Source organism: Columba livia, chromosome 1, assembly GCF_036013475.1.
Source record: "Columba livia isolate bColLiv1 breed racing homer chromosome 1, bColLiv1.pat.W.v2, whole genome shotgun sequence".
Taxonomy (NCBI): domain Eukaryota; kingdom Metazoa; phylum Chordata; class Aves; order Columbiformes; family Columbidae; genus Columba; species Columba livia.
In genome coordinates, this window is record NC_088602.1 from 73,152,433 (window position 1) to 73,170,021 (window position 17,589).

Sequence of the window (17,589 nt, forward strand, 5' to 3'; positions counted from 1 at the left end):
AACTGAATACCAGAGAACGGAAGCATAAATGAACTTGAACATTGGTAATTCAATCGTAGTCATTGTGCCTCTGAATCAGCCTGTATGTAAACTTCCACTAGACAGAGAACACCTGGAAAAGCTCTGCTAGGCGGACTTTATTCTTTGACAGCTTTGGATGACAGCCTACATAAACGGAGAGAAAAGAGAGCCATTGTTTTGATGATCACTTCCAAAAGCCCAAATTGACAATTAGAGCGCCCTTTCTACAAGCACAGCATATAATTACATGCTTGGTGTTTTCAATGGATGCTTGATATTTTCATCACTCTTCACTCCAACTCATGCTGGTTTTCTGTTAGTGTTTATACCTCTTTCTCCCCTGAAAGCTCTGAAATTAAATTTTTTTCACACACAAAAACTTTACTTCTCAGCTATTAATCTTGTGTATGATATCACTTCCTTTTTTTGTTTATAAGCAAGAATATTGTTCAGAAATGTCCTGGATTTGTGTAATCTAAGTGAATTTTTTAAAAATTAATCTTTATTTAGACAAAATAATTAGAAAATCAACATGATGTCAAACTGAGATTGATTTCAGTAGTAATTACAGTAACTGATTAACTTCAGTCTGCTTAACAATGCTGTTTACATTCTTCCTGCCTCTCCGTAAAGTCGATTATTTCAAAATCCAAGGGATTTATCTTATGCACATCTGCAAATTCAATGTCAGTTCCAGATTCACATTTTGGTGGTGAATCAAGCTGGCCTCAGTTCACCCAGTGAGAGGCCAGTTTTTACCAGACAAACAAATCGAGGTGACTTAATACTTGTGGGGTTTAACTAACATATTTGCTTGCTTCCACCATCCTTTTTTCACTTCTAATGAATCAAACATATTACTACACACTGTTGACAAATTGAAGATGATAGGAGAGAGCAGATGAGACAGACATTAACAAATTTAATCCAAGGACGCCCACCTTAACTCTCTAATACCTGACACCACCAGCTCTTCAAATGGAGGCTTTCATTTTTTGGAAAGTGTTGGAAAAAAGACCTAAGGTTTAAGGATTTTCTTTTAATTTAAACTAAAGTAATGGGAAACCAGGTATGATATAAATACTCCAGATCACTGCATCTTCAAAATTATGTTTCAGTACCATACATATCATAACTTAATGATGCATGTATTCTCTTTAAATAAACGTTGGTAATTAAAGACTGATCAGCATATCAACAAATAAAGAATTTCCTCAAATTCTTGGAAAATGAAAAAGCGGAGACCTTTTTGCATGTATATTAATCTGATACATATATGCAGTTTTCTACCCACACTTTATATTAAACACAAAGTTTGAGTCAGCTTTTTAGTACAGAATTGAATGATACAAAAAAAAATCATTTATTACTTAGTGTCTAGTTGTGACCTAAGCCAAGTTAGAAATTAAATACGAATTGACATGAACTGGATTTTTTCCACTGAGCGGGAATGAGCTCGGGCTGCTAACATCTCTGTGCAAAGAAATACTTGCCTCTACACATTACTGAGCAACAAGTCATGAGACTTAAAGCTTGGCACTGCCAGTGACTTGCTGGGAACCTTCAGGCAAACGATTCTTTCCATTTTCCTTTGTTTTCGTAACTCTAAAATGGAAGTAACAACATTTATTCATACTTAGCCTAGAAAGTATTGTGGCTTTAAGCTAATTGTTCTTCAGCTCTAAACAGCATTAGTACAAAGCTGGCTGTGATTGGCACTTCATTTTCTTGAGAATAGAGACACTATTTCATTTTCTCCAGCTGTAGTACCTCAGGATGCACCCAACTGAACTGGTACCCACATCCAACTGTTTTTAAACCCTGACTGGAAAACAGCAGTCTTACCTGCTAATGCTCCTTTCAGTGGGCTGATTCCACCTTTATATAACATTTGTTATATTATCGGTTCACAGGCTTTTCCACCAACTGAGTGGGAGTGAGATCGGGCTGCTAATATCTCTGAGCAAAGAGATACTTCCACGCAGAGCTGAGCAATAACAACTCATGAGACCTAAAGTCTAATCTTGTGCTCTTGCTCACACTGGGTTGTACTGATCACTCCTCTAGTTCTTTCATGAGAGGCACTGAGAATAATTAATGATCAAGTAATTACTCAGGCTGAGAGAAGCGGCAGCGTCCATGTGTAGGGTACAGAAACGCAATGCACTAAGCAAATCACTTAGGCCAAATAGGGATACTCTCGCCTTGTCACTTTCTAATAGTTATTTTCAGAAACAACTCTTTTTACATTCAGGCGTGATACTTCCAATATTTTTCTTGAGAGATTCCAAATTTTGTCTCCTTGACTCATCACTCTGTCCCTTTCTTTTCTTTTTCTCTTGGGCTGGTGCAGATGTTTTTTTGCAGCATTCTTCTCTACATTGTTTCTTAGCCAACTGTGTCTTTTAGCTTCTATGATAATCTTTTTTCTTGGTAAGTGTCCTTCTTATTCATCTTTGCCTGTGGACCTACTTCCACTGCACAGGCCACAGATTCCTCTATTTGTTCTTATCTTTACTACCTTTACAAAGACCATATTGCCTTTTTGCTTGGTGATCTGACAATATATCTTTCACGCTGTGAAATATACCATGCACATCCTTTGAGTCTCCTGACCAAACATCTTGAAGATGGATTTTTGTAAAATTGCATTGTCACTGGTACCAAAAGTGAATGCCACAGCATAACAGTTCAAAGAAATATCTCAGATTAGTAGTAGCTGCTGGGAGCTCTAATCCCAAGAATTATCATAGCATGGGAAAATAAATAGATTTTTTTCAATAGCTTCCTAAAGAGGTGGTTGAGATGAGGTGGCTGGTTTGTCCCTTCTAAAAACCCTGGGTACCGAAGATTTTCAACTTAGTAGGCTGCAGTTCAGTGTAAGTCCCAATATCTGCCATAAAAATATAGTGCTTTCTGCTGTAAAGAGAGACTTACTTAAAATATTGTAGAATGCTTTCTTGGTCATGTAGAGCATGGAATTTTTTGCTGATATTGTTTTATGCAGTGAAAAAAAGCCAGAGGACTAGTTCAAACAGAATCACAATCATTTCTGCTGAGAAAGCAACAACTGCCTCAGAGCCATTGAATAACGAGGTCTGCTTTGAAGAGCTAATGCAAGTTTATTTGCTTGGCAACAGGGCAAACCTTCAGTTCTGAGTTTTTTGAAACATTCTTTCAATAGTTTAGCCTGGGTTTTGCACAACCTTTGCAGAATTAAGCACCCTACCAGACTGCTGCCAACAAAAGTTGCTTAATTCCTCAGTAAAGGGGTAGTCTTGTTATTTAAATAAAGTAGCTACTGTAGTAGATTTGCAGATATGTTAAGAGTATTACAGGATCTAGAGGTAGATTTAGGCAGAAAATACTATAAAGCAGGAAAAAATTAAACAGTGTACTTATTGAAACTTAAAAGATATTATGACATGTGATGTGATTGCATCAGATAAAAGCAGGTGGGACTGTGTTACCTGTACATGCAATGTAAGGCATATTGCAAAATGACTCTTGATTACAGTTATACTTTCCTTTGAAAGCTGACTGTCCACCACCACCAATTACATTAGGGGAAGAAAACAGAAGCCACAGGGTTCTTCTGTCCCTTTGTATGGACTGCAAAACACACTCTGTTTTGCTAAGCAGCAGTAGAAACCCACAACCTGTTCTCTGAAACTGGACTGGTGAATTAATCTGTCACAGGCTCACTGTGACCGGACAGCAGCTGCTGCGTTTCCTGAGGAATCACAGCAACATAGATTATCTAGTCTAGTGTCTCCGTTGTGGTGATGGGATCACTTTACAACAGTCATTCTGGAAGAAATTTTCAGAGTCAACTTAGTTTCCATTCCTCATGTGAACGCAAGCTTTCATTCTGCTTTAGACACCAAAATGGAAGTGCCTTTTAAGTGTTATCGTATTGCCTTGTCACTGCGAGTTCCTCTAAAACTCGGATTGCAGCAGACGTAGAGCAGGTAATGTAGTTTCTGTAGCATCTCTCCATCTTCAACCAGAAAGAAAGAGAGAATCTAAAGGTCATAGTCATGCACAGAAGGTATCGACAGTTTTAGTCCTAAAGCACCAGGAGAGAGAATCCTTGCTGCTGATGCACAGGAAAGGAGTGGCGTGACTCTTCCACCTGAACCTTTCAGGCTCATATTCTCAAGGGCAATTATATTTGGCCAGGATGTAAGTTACACCACACCAAAGCAACCAGACACTCTTCTGCAAGGAGCATAAGTAGAAACATCTCAATAGTGCTTTCTCAATGGTTTTCTTGTCTGTGGTCCACAATATATAATCATAGAATCATCATAGAATCATAAGACAGTTTGGGTTGGAAGGGACCTTCAGAGGTCATCTAGTCCAACCCCCTGCAATGAGCAGGGACATCTTCAACTAGGTTGTCAGAGTTCCGTTCAGCCTGGCCTGGAATGTCTCCAGGGATGGGGCATCTACCACCTCTCTGGGCAACCTGGGCCAGTGTTTTACCACCCCCATTACAAAAAATTTCTTCTTCATGTCTACGTTATAATAGACTGGCTGGCTGTTGCCACAGCTTAATGGCTGACTGTGCACGGCTTGAAATGAGGTGTTAGGCTCTTGTCCAGGCTTTGCATAAAAGCCTCACATGTCTCTGTGTGTTGAGCTAGTGATATATGCACTGGAAGCACATAACCAGTCTAAACCTTTTCAGCCTGTGAAAGTTCATCTGTCAGATCAGCATCTTGAGCAAGTGCTCTGAGATTTTACTGGAAAAAATTACTTTGACAGAAACATTCTCTCAGCATAGTCAAAAACCTGCATGCAAATTTGCTCCCTTTGGACAATAAACAGGGATGTTTTAACAGACTCATCTGCAGAGATTTTATTGTCAGGTTATTAAAAGCTTCAAATTTTTGGATAAAATTTCAATTAAAAATGTAGATGTTTACAGGAGACTGATAATACTGAAATATAGAGGAATAAAAGAGACAATGGGCAAAATACAAAGACCAGAGCTGGTTCTCCTCAGAGCTTGGTTTGGTGAAATTATTCCTGATCTCCATCAAAGCCCATGGATTTACATACATTTAAAGAGGAGTCAGGCAATTTATTTACTGCATAAAGTCAATGCACAAGAATTTTTTCTGCCCCTCAGATTCTTGGATGGTGGCCTGTCACTGGAAGTTACAAACCATCCAAGCATTGAAAAGTGCTTTTCACCAACCACCAATGCCACTGAATGGTCTGTTTTATGACTTCCATGTGGGATGATATCAAACTCCGGAATCAATCCATTTTTAACACAAGGTGTGGACTATCTATTTTTTTCTACTAGGTATTTATTATGCTAATTATATTCCTTTGGTATCTCAGCAATCCCGTTATTTGTAATTATGGATATCTGGTGGTGTATAAAAGTTTCATAAACTATCTGTAACTTTGTAGATACAAACATAAATCATTAATAATTGTAACAGAAATTCTGGTGTGTTTGAAGTCGATGGCAAAACTTCCCTTGACTTCAACAAGGATCAAATTTCACCTCTCTCCCTGCAATGTGTCTAGCAGGTGCCATTGACTTTAATGCCAGCTGTCAGCAGGTGTCTTTGCTAGTAGTTCCAAACAACAGAATTTGTCTTAATATCGAGCTTATTAAAAATGTATTTTCTGCCAGCTCATACTGAGCTTTCAGTCCAAGGTGGAGGTTGTGACATCTGCCCAAATGAGATTGTGTGCTGCTGGAATGACTTCCCAGCCCTGTTCCAAACTCTAGCTCCCCGTTCCTTAGTGGCTCTGGAGCTAATAGAATCATAAATCGAGGCTGATTTCCACTCTGTATGGCCAAAGAGTTACAATAAAGCCTTAAGATGAGTGGATCTTCCAAAGCACCCTGCCAGTTAGAACTATTGTTTATGCTGCTGAGCTTCTCATTTGGTGAAGTGTCCAATACTGCATTGTATCCAGTAGGCTTCTATGCTGGCCTGTGGCAAACGTGAGCAAATCATCAGTGTATAGAAATAATAACATTAACAAATATTTTGGACATCTAGTGCAGCTTTCAATCTAAGAGCTTTAAAAAAGTACACGTTAATTAAGCTCTTCCAGCTTCCACTATGAGGTAGGTAAATGTTAATATAATCGTTTTGCAGATGGAGAGACATCCGCACTTGCCTGCTGGTTGATATGACTTCTGTGGAAGATGGGTCCTTTATCTAACAAGACTTTTTCATATGCTTTTAAGCTGCTGAAAATAAGCTGACTACATACCTCTACATGTTCTGCCCAATTTCCCCCTATCTTTTTTTTCAGTCTCAGAATAGGATCTACCATGTAGGTGACACATGTGTTCTTAAAAACCATTGTATTTGACATCCTCTGCTGGAGACATTTATGCTCACTGAACTGGTGACCCCTGCAAGAATTCATACATCTAATTAATGAAGATTTCATCTTTGTGAAAAAGCAACCAACAGGGATATCTTCCTATATTTCTTCAAATAAGTGCTCATTTTAAAAGAATGAAAGATTCATTTTTTCTTGTCATTTTTGGATGTCAAAACATATCTAATATTCTCCATGATCTGTCAGAGTCATCCCATTATACTCAGAAATGTTATGCTTCTTTCCCCAATAAGAATTCACCTGGAAACAGTAATATAAAAACAGGATGCTTATATCTGCAGAATTCTGTTGCTGGTTTTGATCTCTAACAGTTACATCTATCAGTTAGATTTGCAATTTGACCCATCTTCCTTCATCAGACTTCGTCCTATTCAAGTCCAATTTCATATTAAAATAACCATATATTTTGTTTTACTGTTATCATAACCAAATACGGTATCTACTAAACCTGGCAGCTATGCTGCTAAGATCTGAAATATCTTTTTAATGTTTGCCAAACATAAAACTTATCCCAGTCAACCTTGTACTGTTATTGCCTAAGAAATTAAATGCATTAACCAGCTGCTGTGAAAGATAAGTAGTTTTAGATTTTCATTTGCATTCATCAATTTTTGAGGGAAGGGCTGGTATTTTTCCAGTTTCCAAAAGCCAAAGATTCTGTTTAACTCTGTGCTCCCACATAGGTTTAGACTATTGCTTTCAAACGTGGTATCTGAGGTCATCCCACACGAAACCAATAATAATGTTTAAATCTATAGGAATTCCCCAAATCCCTATGAATTGAACACCAGTGAAGGTATTTAAGTCTGTTAAATTCTCAATAGCTTAAGCCAGGGAAACAGAGGACAGATTCATTTTCTGCCACAAGTAACATCTAAATTATATACAAACAATGGTAGATCCACCTTGGAAGTTACAACTGCATAGATAACTTTGACTGTGATGTCACTTTGATGTCATCTGGAAGAAAGGTGGAACCTACCTAGAAAATGGTTTTACAACTGGTGTGATATATGATTTTGAATGAATTCAGATCAAAATAGCAGACAAAAGAAAGAGAAAGAGGGGTTAACTCCAGGAGTTGTTCTTCTGTATACAAGCAAATTTGATTTTAGTACTAATTGCAATGTGAAATCCAGAAGAGATAAGTTCCATTGCCACGTTCAGATAGCTACAGTATGGACAACAGTTTGGGTGTAGCTAATTCACTCCACTCTATCAAAATCCTTTTTCCCACCTCCAGAAAAGGCTGCCATTAGACTCAGTTCTACATTTATGAAAATGTAAAATGAAATCAATGAGCTAACATCATTATGAACTTGTTCTAATTTAATGTAAAGTGATACAACTTATTTATGCTCGAGAATATTACTTCCAATCTGCTGACCAGAATGTTGCCAGTGTCTTGCAATCCGTCTTCAGGATCTGTACTTTCTACATACCTTCATAATTTTCACAAGTTTTAGGATTATGATTAGAAACATTCATATCACCAAAATCTTTCTGTCCAACTCAGAAGAGGTATCTTTCCTTAGAATCTGAGTTAGTACATCTTTACAGAATGGTCTCAGGAATTCATCGAAGCCTGGAATCCTGTGGTTTTTTATAGCCGAATTATTTCCAGGATCTGTGCTTAGTTATATTTCCATCCAAATGTTCTTTCTGTTTCTAGACTGTTTGTAGGACTTCAACTAAGTCAAAGTACTTACTGTATTTTGCAGTCCCTGTGCTGTCTATTATTGTACAGATTTTAGAAAATCTTTATCTTTTTCTTTTGAAGTCATTAGTTAATGTTCTCGTATCTAGCAGCCCATTTTATTAATTAAAATATTCAATGGCATTTGTACTATTTATTTCATTACTCATACGTGACATCTGAGCAACATTTCTGACTTGTCACACACCTCACCTTACAACTGCTGTCTCTTTAAAGCCTTTATTTTGCACAGCAGTACAGCTGGGAGTCTAGTACCATCACACTTACAAATACCACCTATATAATCACATCAAGTGTGATTTTGGAATAGAAATCACAAACATGGTTGAAACACAGTGTGTACTCTAAGTTTTAATTAGCTAATGGCATTCCTAAGATAAAAATAAGTCAGTGCTTGGGAAAGTGCAGGCTATGCTTTGTGGGGTTAGGGAGGCGAGGGACAGGGGAACACAAGATCTGGGTGAGACCACAGGACAAGTGGAACACAACTCAAGAGGTGGGATGTGTGACAATTTCTTTGAACACACAAGCCGCGTTTGTGCTGCTGGTCCTGGATAAGGCTTCATATTCCTGCAGAAAGGATGGCTGAGCCACTGGCTGAGGCACTGCCCTGGGGCAGGGAACACCTTGTTCCTATGACCCACATCTCTCACACACCTCCTGACCAATCTTGGGGGACGGTTTAGCCTCATCCCAGCCACAAAATGGGGGCAGTACCGCCTCCCCACCTCACAAGGTACTGTGAAGATAAATATGTGAGTATTTAGGTACTACTATAGTGATGACCAAATAAGCCACTAGAATAAGCTTATCGGGTACTATATTAGCATGGAGAGGAATTCTCCTGCTTGCCTGTAATGGGAAACTCCTAAAATCTTGCCTTAAAAGGAACGGACAACAAACAGCATGAATCCCTAAGGGGGATGGAGGGGAGGTCATACTTTACAGTCCACAGAGGCATTTTACTTCCAAGGGTGGCATTTTGAACATATTCTCAGTGCTTTTTCCCTATAAACCTGAAAGCGTTTTACTTTACGGTGAAATATACCAATATAACACTTCTACTTTTTGATTAGTAATAGTAGACCATGTTCCTTTTCATTTCCTCATCACAACCTAAGTAGAAAACACACATCTGTTCGAGTATGTTTTATTGTTTGTTTTTTTTTTTTTTACTTTGTAGAAAATATATGTAAAAAGCAAACAAACAAACAAACAAGTGCTTTTCTGTAATTGATATTTTGCTCTCTGCTAAGTATATGGGCATTTCCACCAGTTTAATTTCAGGGCCTGATTCAGCAAAGAAACCAACCATGTACAGGTATAAACACCTAATTACTCTCAAAAAATAAATGAGATTCAAGTTTAAATACTTTATCAAGTCAGTGAGCTAGAAACTTGGACACAAAAGTTTTGCCTTTCCTATATGGTGTGAGATTCTATAACACCAACATAGAAACTGTTTGGCAATTTCATCTCCTTTACACTTTTTCCATTTGTCAAAGATCACAGATGTAAAGTGTCCAATATTCCGTTATCTGGTTAATGGAGGATAGAATTTACTCTTGTCTGCTTGTTTGTTTGGGCCCATGCTGAGTACACAGATGAGAGTCAAGGTCATTCTCTGCTCTGATACTTCATCATGATTATATTTATGGTGTTTTGAACAATTCTTTTGAATATATTATCCAAAAGTTAGCATAGCTTTTACAGCTATCATGTAGCTTTTTAAGGCAAACTACGTAAAAGGATGTGGTGCAGTTCAGGGAGTGTAGCCAAACAAATAAACAAAATAGCAAGAATTGGCTTGTGTCAATCGGGGTAAAGAACGCTACCTATACCTGTGGTAAACAGAGCACATTGGTCATTGCACACTATAATAGCGAGCTATGTGTTCTGACTTTCGATTAGATTATATAAAAAATGTGCATTTCACTTCATTTTTCCTTATAATATGAGACTAAGCTGATAAAAATTCCAGGATGGATAAAGAATTGATTTGTTGAGGCTGGCAGCAGAAAGGAACTGGAAAGTTTACTTTTCTGGTTTTTTCTTTGTTTATTAAGAGTCACGCATAAATGACCTGACTAAAATTACACTACACCCTTTATACCTACTGTTTCCTTTTACAGGTACCTCTCCCAGAAATAGCTAGTCTTAGCTGGCACTAGCAAATCTTTGTATATATTAGTTAGAATCAGGAAAAATTTCAAGACAGAAATTCAGTACTCTTCACAGAGCTTAGATTTCATCATGAATTTGAAATTCTGTCCAATTTTACGGTGTAGAAACATCAGAGAGAAACACACAGTGATACATAATTCTGTCCTGAAGGCCTGGCAAAATTTCTGTCTGGACCAATAATACCTCTCTATAATCTTCTTGGCACTCAGAGGCCTACTCTTTAATTGCAGTTCAGCGTGCTCCTACTAAGGTTTCTGGAGAGGTGGTTTTGTAGGAATTGCTTTGGCTGAAAAGCCTGAGAAGCTTATCACAGTTATAAGCCACCATTAACAAGAAACACATCTTGTGATAGTTCCAGTGTCACTAAAGAAATGGTCTACCATTACCCAGTGTCTGTGTTTACCTCAAAAGCAAGCATCTCACACATTTCCAGGCAAACAAAAGCTAAATCACTGAATTTTCATGGACTAAGAAAAGTACAACAACTATATCCATTTGCAAGCAAGTTGTAATCACACTCTAATAGCTTCTCATAGCCTGATCATAAAGAATCAAGTTACTGACATGGGATAGATGATAGGAAATATGTTTTATACATATAGAACAATTCCAAAGTATTGAACAAATTAAGAAGGTAGAGCTCGTTTAAGATGCTTAACCATCTTGCTGACTTGAGTTCTCTATTGGATACGAGGTCAAGAAGAGGGAATGAAAAAGGAGAATACTCAGGTCTTCAGAAACAGAATACCTAGTTCACACAGCAGTGACCCAAATTACAGACAATATTGCCTGGTCATATCAGATGGAGTGATTAATGTCTCTTCTCAAGTCCAACAGTGAGTGGTGACCTACTGAAAATGCACCCACTGTGACTGATCCTAATTTGCTGTCCCCTAAATAGGAAGCAAGATAATGCTTCATATCCAGACTAATTTAGCCACAGCACTAAAATAGTAAATTACCTGTAAAAGGCAATCAGAATGATCCTTTTTCAAACACAGAATATACAAGATTTTTTTCAGCAGCACAGAAATCTGATAAAGCTAATGGGAGTACTATTTGATTCTGAATTTACTACGCTGGAAAAAAGAAAAAAGGCAAGAGGATGTCATGACATCCCTCCCTTCTGTTTTTATTATCAGCCACTGGTAGAAACTTGGCACACCATTTCTGAAGCAACTGTAACAAACTCAGTGTTTGTGTGTGTGAAAGAATATAAAAATGCTTTTACCTCAGTGTTGCTTAAAGTTTTGGTTATGACTCAAGCATCTCAAAATATTAAGAATAATTGCAACATTGTGTGCTGCCAGCATTTGCAGTACAAAACTCTTTGTGTTTTTCTCACACTTTATTTGAAAAAAGAACATTTTGCACCTCAATAGATAGTTGTGGTTTTGGATCAGAAAGCACTGAGGGTTTTGATCTGTTCTGATCCCTACCCCTTGTGTCTCATTTTTCTCATGACTTAGAACAAAATATTAATGTGACTCATCTGTCATAAGCAATTTTCATATCCTCTGCCCTCTATTTTGGTGTCTGACTAGAGGAAAGCTGTAGTTATGTAAAAGTATTTGTATATTTTGTACAAGGGAGGATGGAAATCATAGCTACTTTAAGAAAAAAAAAAAATCAGGAGAAAGGAGTGAATTATAAATTAAAGCAACTTATATATATTGTAATTAATTGTAATAAATACTTTAAAACATGCTATTTCAATTTACTATTTCTTAGCTTTTAAATATCACAGCTGTCATCCTTGGAACATTGGAAAAGGAAATAATAAATGGGAAAAAGAAATAATGTAGAGTTTATGGACTGTCTTGTCCAAAATTAGTCCCAAATTTGACACAGAAATATTTACAAGAACACTAATTTTGCTTGGAAAGTTGGTATTTCAAATTGCAAATGTCAGTTCCAGGATGTCAGTGTTTTCTGGTACAGTTTAGGAAATCTTGTGTAGCACGCTACTTTCAAAAGATGTAATTATGTGTTCACATTCCTGTGACTTTTCTTTAGACCAGCTTTCTATCCCACAGCAGTTCTCTCTCACAAAAATTTTAAAAATTCACTAGAATATAGCACAAACCATGAGTGCTGCAGTGACTTTGCTGCAAAGGCATTTGCAGCAATTGACCAGATTCCTCTTTGCTCCCTCAAACACTAGATTGAAATGCTTTACTAAGTAGATCCAGTTCAATGCAAACCTCATTCCACAAAAGTCATTTGCATTTGGGCAGAACATTGAATCAGCAGAACTTAGGTACATGATTAAAATAGACGTTGTATTTATGTGACTACTTAAATTAACCTGTGTTAGAGAATATTGTGATTTTCTGCCTTTCTGCTTTTACCTTTCTGCACTTGAATTGCAAACACAAAATGTTGTTTTCCACACTACACCTACAGGCAGCAGAGTGGGAGGGAGAGGACAGTGGGTGCCACCTTACTGTACTTGAAAATCTAGTACACAGAAAACAAATTCTCCCCTCTCCTTTCAGCTATTAATTTGCCCTAAGTAATTCTTAAAAGCAGAGCAATGAGACGAAACTCTACTGATCGGGAAACCTAATGTTTCGTCTTAGTAATGGTTTCTCTCACTCTTGCTCTTTCATATTCCCTTCCTCCCTTGTTTCTCCATGAAGCCTTCTTGGGACTTACTTTCTCCATAACAAGAAAGATTGTTACTTTTTGCTTTATATTGAAGCTACTGTGTTGCTTCATGTTCCTTACAGCTTTAGACTTGGAACTTCTCCAAATAGTCCTAATATACATATCGGAATCTCTACGTGATTCAGTAACAGAGGGGAGACAGGGACCATATCAGTAGGAAATCTATCATGAAATATTTCTTTTCTGGTTAAAATATTTATATTTATATTTATATTTATATTTATATTTATATTTATATTTATATTTATATTTATATTTATATTTATATTTATATTTATATTTATATTTATAGCACCATTATAGGTTTTCAGTTCTGAGTTTTAAAGAGGACAACACCTCAAAGTGACCAGGAGTGTCTCTCAGAAAAAAAATCAGTGGGCAACTGTTGAGTGGTTTACTAGAGCCAGAATTTGTTTTTTCATTGGTTACACTGTGTAGCAAAACCAAACTCGCAGCACCAGCCCAGGGCATCCTTGGAGCAGACAAAGCAGGCAGGGGTAGCAGTGGTGGTGTGGGATGGGGAAAGGCACGTGAGGGAGAAAGATGGGAACTGCATTGGTGATGTTGTGAAGGCTTTTCAAGGACTGAGGGGCCTGTGCGTAAGGAGGTTGTGAGGGAACAGGGCACTTTTTCTTCTCCTACAGGTGCCTTTTCTCCTTGGGACCACTTATTTTCCTTCCTTCCTTCCTCCCTTCCTCCCTTCCTTCCTTCCTCCCTTCCTCCCTTCCTCCCTTCTTCCTTCCTTCCTCCCTTCTTCCCTTCCTCCCTTCCTTCCTCCCTTCCTCCCTCCCTTCCTCCCTCCCTTCCTCCCTCCCTTCCTTCCTTCCTTCCTTCCTTCCTTCCTTCCTTCCTTCCTTCCTTCCTTCCTTCCTTCCTTCCTTCCTCGCTCCCTCCCTCCCTCCCTCCCTCCCTCCCCAGAGGCAGGACACTCAGAGACCTTCACTTCATTTCCACTGTCTCCACCATCACCAACTACACATTTTTCTATACATTCTTGGTTGTCAAGGAGGGGTCCTGGAGGGACAGGAACCTGGGCAGCAAGCCAAAGAAATACTGCTGCCACTGGAAGGAGAAAGGGCAGGTGTGACTGCTGCTGCTGGTGCTGCTGTGCTGGGGCCCTCTGGTACACGCTGGCACCCGTTTACCCTCTCTCTAATCCCACAAAGGCAGCAACAGCAGCATGGATGGTACAAACAGGAGGCAGGAACAAACTGTTTGGCTGAAATGCCTAATCCCTCTCTCCTTAGGCACAGGCAAAGTCGCTTGCCAACCCCTTCAATCTGGCAGCTCTCTCATCTTGCTAAATATTCAAAGCTACTTGTTTCTTTGTGACTTTCCTTCAGCCACACAAGAAGCCAAACCAAACCTAAACACCTGCAAGCTGCAGTGAATTCTGGAGCTGGAGCTGAACTGTAGAGCCCAGAGCCGTCTCTAGAAGCGATGAATGGGTGTAGATGTGTTCTGAATTATTGACTCATTGTTTGAAGGAGAAGGCCTGTTTGGCAGGATAAACAATAAAAAGCTACTCTTCATAAAACTAGGAAGCAAATGGCAATGAGGTTGTGCATAATGCGTTGGCAATTTCTGCTCTCCAGGCTTTAGCGTCCTCTCAGAAAAAGTGCCAAATGCACATTTCTTTGTACAGCTCAGATGAATTAGATGAAACTGATTGCAAATAATCCACAGTACCCGGGCATTATCTCCTATGGGTTCCCCAGCTGGCATTGCATCTGCTAAACTGCACCACAAACTGAACAGGGTTCCACTTGCCAGAGACAGAGGAAGTCAAGAGAGAATCGCCATGGATTATCCACCAAAACAAGGGTGGATCAAGGTCCAGTGACGGATCTGATATTGACAGAGAACTGAGTTGGTAATCATTACAGAGATTTTTTTTAAAATTAATTTGACACCAGAAGTCAGAAGGCTTTACCATGACTAAACTAATCCCTAATAGAAACCAAAGAGCCTGGAAAGCAGCCAGTTACTTTCTGAGGGGCCTCTGGGCTTTGTGAGGAAGGCACCCACCTGGCTGCCATAATGTGGCAACTCTCAGAGCCCATGCTGGGGCTGAGATGGCCAGCTGGAGCCACCTGAAATGGAGAAACAGACAGCAGGCAGTGACCAGAATCTCAAGGGCTGGTTGACAAGATTGTGCTCTGGAGGTACCTGGGCTGATGTTTTGAGATCTCCTTTCTGGCAGAAAACGCTCCTCTGTCTACAAGATTCAAGCTTCTTTTGTGAAAATGTACTGGTTTTGACCAAAACTGAATTGATTCTTTTGTCAAATTTGAAAGAGAGACCTTACAAGAGCTGAGGTGTGGCATTCAGATGAAACAGGGGGTAGTGGACACCTTTCAGATGAGCTGCAATAAATCTTGGGTAAAACAGTCAAGCTACCTGCAGGTTTCCCTTGTGAAATCAGTACTCCTTTTTGGTTCTCCTCCCTCTCCAAATGCTTTCTCCCTTTAAGGTTAGCATAGTCTGTTGGCGCCCGGGCCACCCAGGGCACAGGTCACTAGGGCCCATTGGGTCCTGGGGTACATGGCACTGCTGAAGTTCAGCTGTGCAGAGGTTAGAAGCCACTATCTGAGTTTTCATTTTGCCCTAGCTGATAAAATGTTTAAAGTAAGTGGAGAGATACCTTCGGGTATGTTTGGCTCTCTGGAGTTACTCTGACTGCTGGAAAACCAGCTCTGGAGATTAAAAACACAGGCAAGGAAGATCTTAGGCCAAATATCTCAATTTTGACCACAAAGCTAATAAGCAGGTGAAAAGCATCACCCTGCTTATCAAAGAGCTGTTTTTCTAGTTGCCCATGGGTTCATCCAGGATGGACACTGAGCAGCAAAAGGAGCGTCTTGTCAGCAGCTGAGGGCAGAGGCTCTGCAGAGAGGTGCTGGGACCTCCCTGGCTCTGATCCAGCAAAGCACTCAAGTATCTGCTCACACTCCAGCTGGAGCACAGGTCTCCAGAATTCACCATCCAGGACTTTATCACACTGAACCCTAAATATCTCTGTGGCAGCTGAGCCCACCAAATCACAGAGACTCTTCCCAGTCACGTCAGTGGGATTTGGGTCAGGTGAAGCACATATGACTTGGGAGCAGCTGCATGAGAGTGATTAGCCTATAAAATAGCTAAGCGTATTTTATATTTATAGAGGACATTAGCATTGCCTGTGGCTCCCCTTGTTAGCATCCCCCCATTACAAGTGCAGTCATGACTGGGACCTTGCATGGCAGTTCCAAGCACATTGTATCAATCCAAGCTTCTTGGGAGTTCATGGCTTCATGTTGCACATAGCATGAAAGGGCTTGCATGTACATTTTCATACAGGCAACGTATGTGGAGAAAGATGAGATTAAGTAAAAGTTTTCAGCTGTCCTTCAAACTGACAGTTTTATACCTAGTAATCTGAAAAAAGCTATGCAGTGTCTCTACAGTAGGGTGGCAACAAAGTGCTCAAGGCACTTTTCTTGAAATCCAAACCCATATTTTCATTCACAGCATAATTATTACAGGATTGTCAACAAAAATAACAAGCATTGGGATTCTTAGTCCATATTCAAACTGCCACATCGGTTTTCACAGGACTGAGCAACTAAAAAAGCTACTCAAGGTGAACATGTTGCCAGGTTTTCATACTTCTGAGCAGTGGACCTTGAATAAGAAGCCTGAATATGGAGTTTAAAGAATATGTTAAGCCACTATATTTGAATATCTTGGCTGATATTCCTTCATATTTCTGCAAAAACGGATAGTGTGCTCATACATCTCTTATAAGCTTTCTTTTCCCCCTAGGGACCAACTTAAAATCGACAAAGTAACAACGGGCCTCACACAATCAGGAATTCTAGGTCTCTTACAGTGAAAAGCAAACGACCTGTCCTCCTTCTGTCCTTTCCTGAAATCTAAATGTAAGTATAACCAGCTTTGAAATCCTAAATGTATTATACCTAGTGTCAAAAACAAAGCACATAGGCTTTAAACAGAAGTTGTCTTAAAGCTATCACCTACACAGGCTCTGATAAGTTATTGAAGTGTTCGCTATACACCAAAGCTTTTGAATTTTGATTAGAAAAATATACTGTACACAAATTTTGGTGATCAGCCTCAGCAGCATTTTTTTCCTAGATAATTAAAGAAGTCCGCTCTTCCAGTCATTCTCTGTTGTTTAGTAAAAGAGAACATATAGTTTTGGCATTTCATTTGTTCAAGGAATCTTGTTTTAAATTAAATAATCTTGTTTTAATTCTATTTCTACAGTCAGGAAAGAGTAAGAACAGATTTCATTAAAAAAGAAATGTCAAAAACCAGTATACCCAGGAAGGAGTGAACTATTTTATTGATGTACTTTTGATATCCAAAATGCACATGTACACGTGTCTGCTTCCGTATGTATGCACATGTAAAAATAAACAGCAGTGACATTCATTGGGAAATCCATGTTTGATACAATGTTTAGTTTAGCTCAATAATGGGAAGAATATGTTAAACATCATTCTGAGCCTTAATGGAAAAGCGTCTGACAACTAGACATTAGCTCATAGTATCCACAGTCATCTTATGCCTATGACTATTGTTTGTTATCAAGTGTGACTTTTGGAAGA

The 17,589-nt window shown here is 39.0% G+C and overlaps 1 protein-coding gene across 2 annotated transcripts in view; it reads left to right on the forward strand.

Moving 5' to 3' along the window:
• Nucleotides 1-17,589, forward strand: part of COL8A1 (collagen type VIII alpha 1 chain) — a 96,085-nt gene that overhangs the window by 41,779 nt on the left and 36,717 nt on the right. Inside the window, exon 3 of one of the 2 annotated variants that reach the window (XM_065062470.1) lies at nt 16,781-16,896. The exons of the other annotated variant lie outside the window; for it this stretch is intronic. The gene's annotated coding sequence lies outside the window, so the exon portion shown is untranslated. The remainder of the gene's footprint in view (nt 1-16,780; nt 16,897-17,589) is intronic. 2 annotated transcript variants of the gene reach the window in all.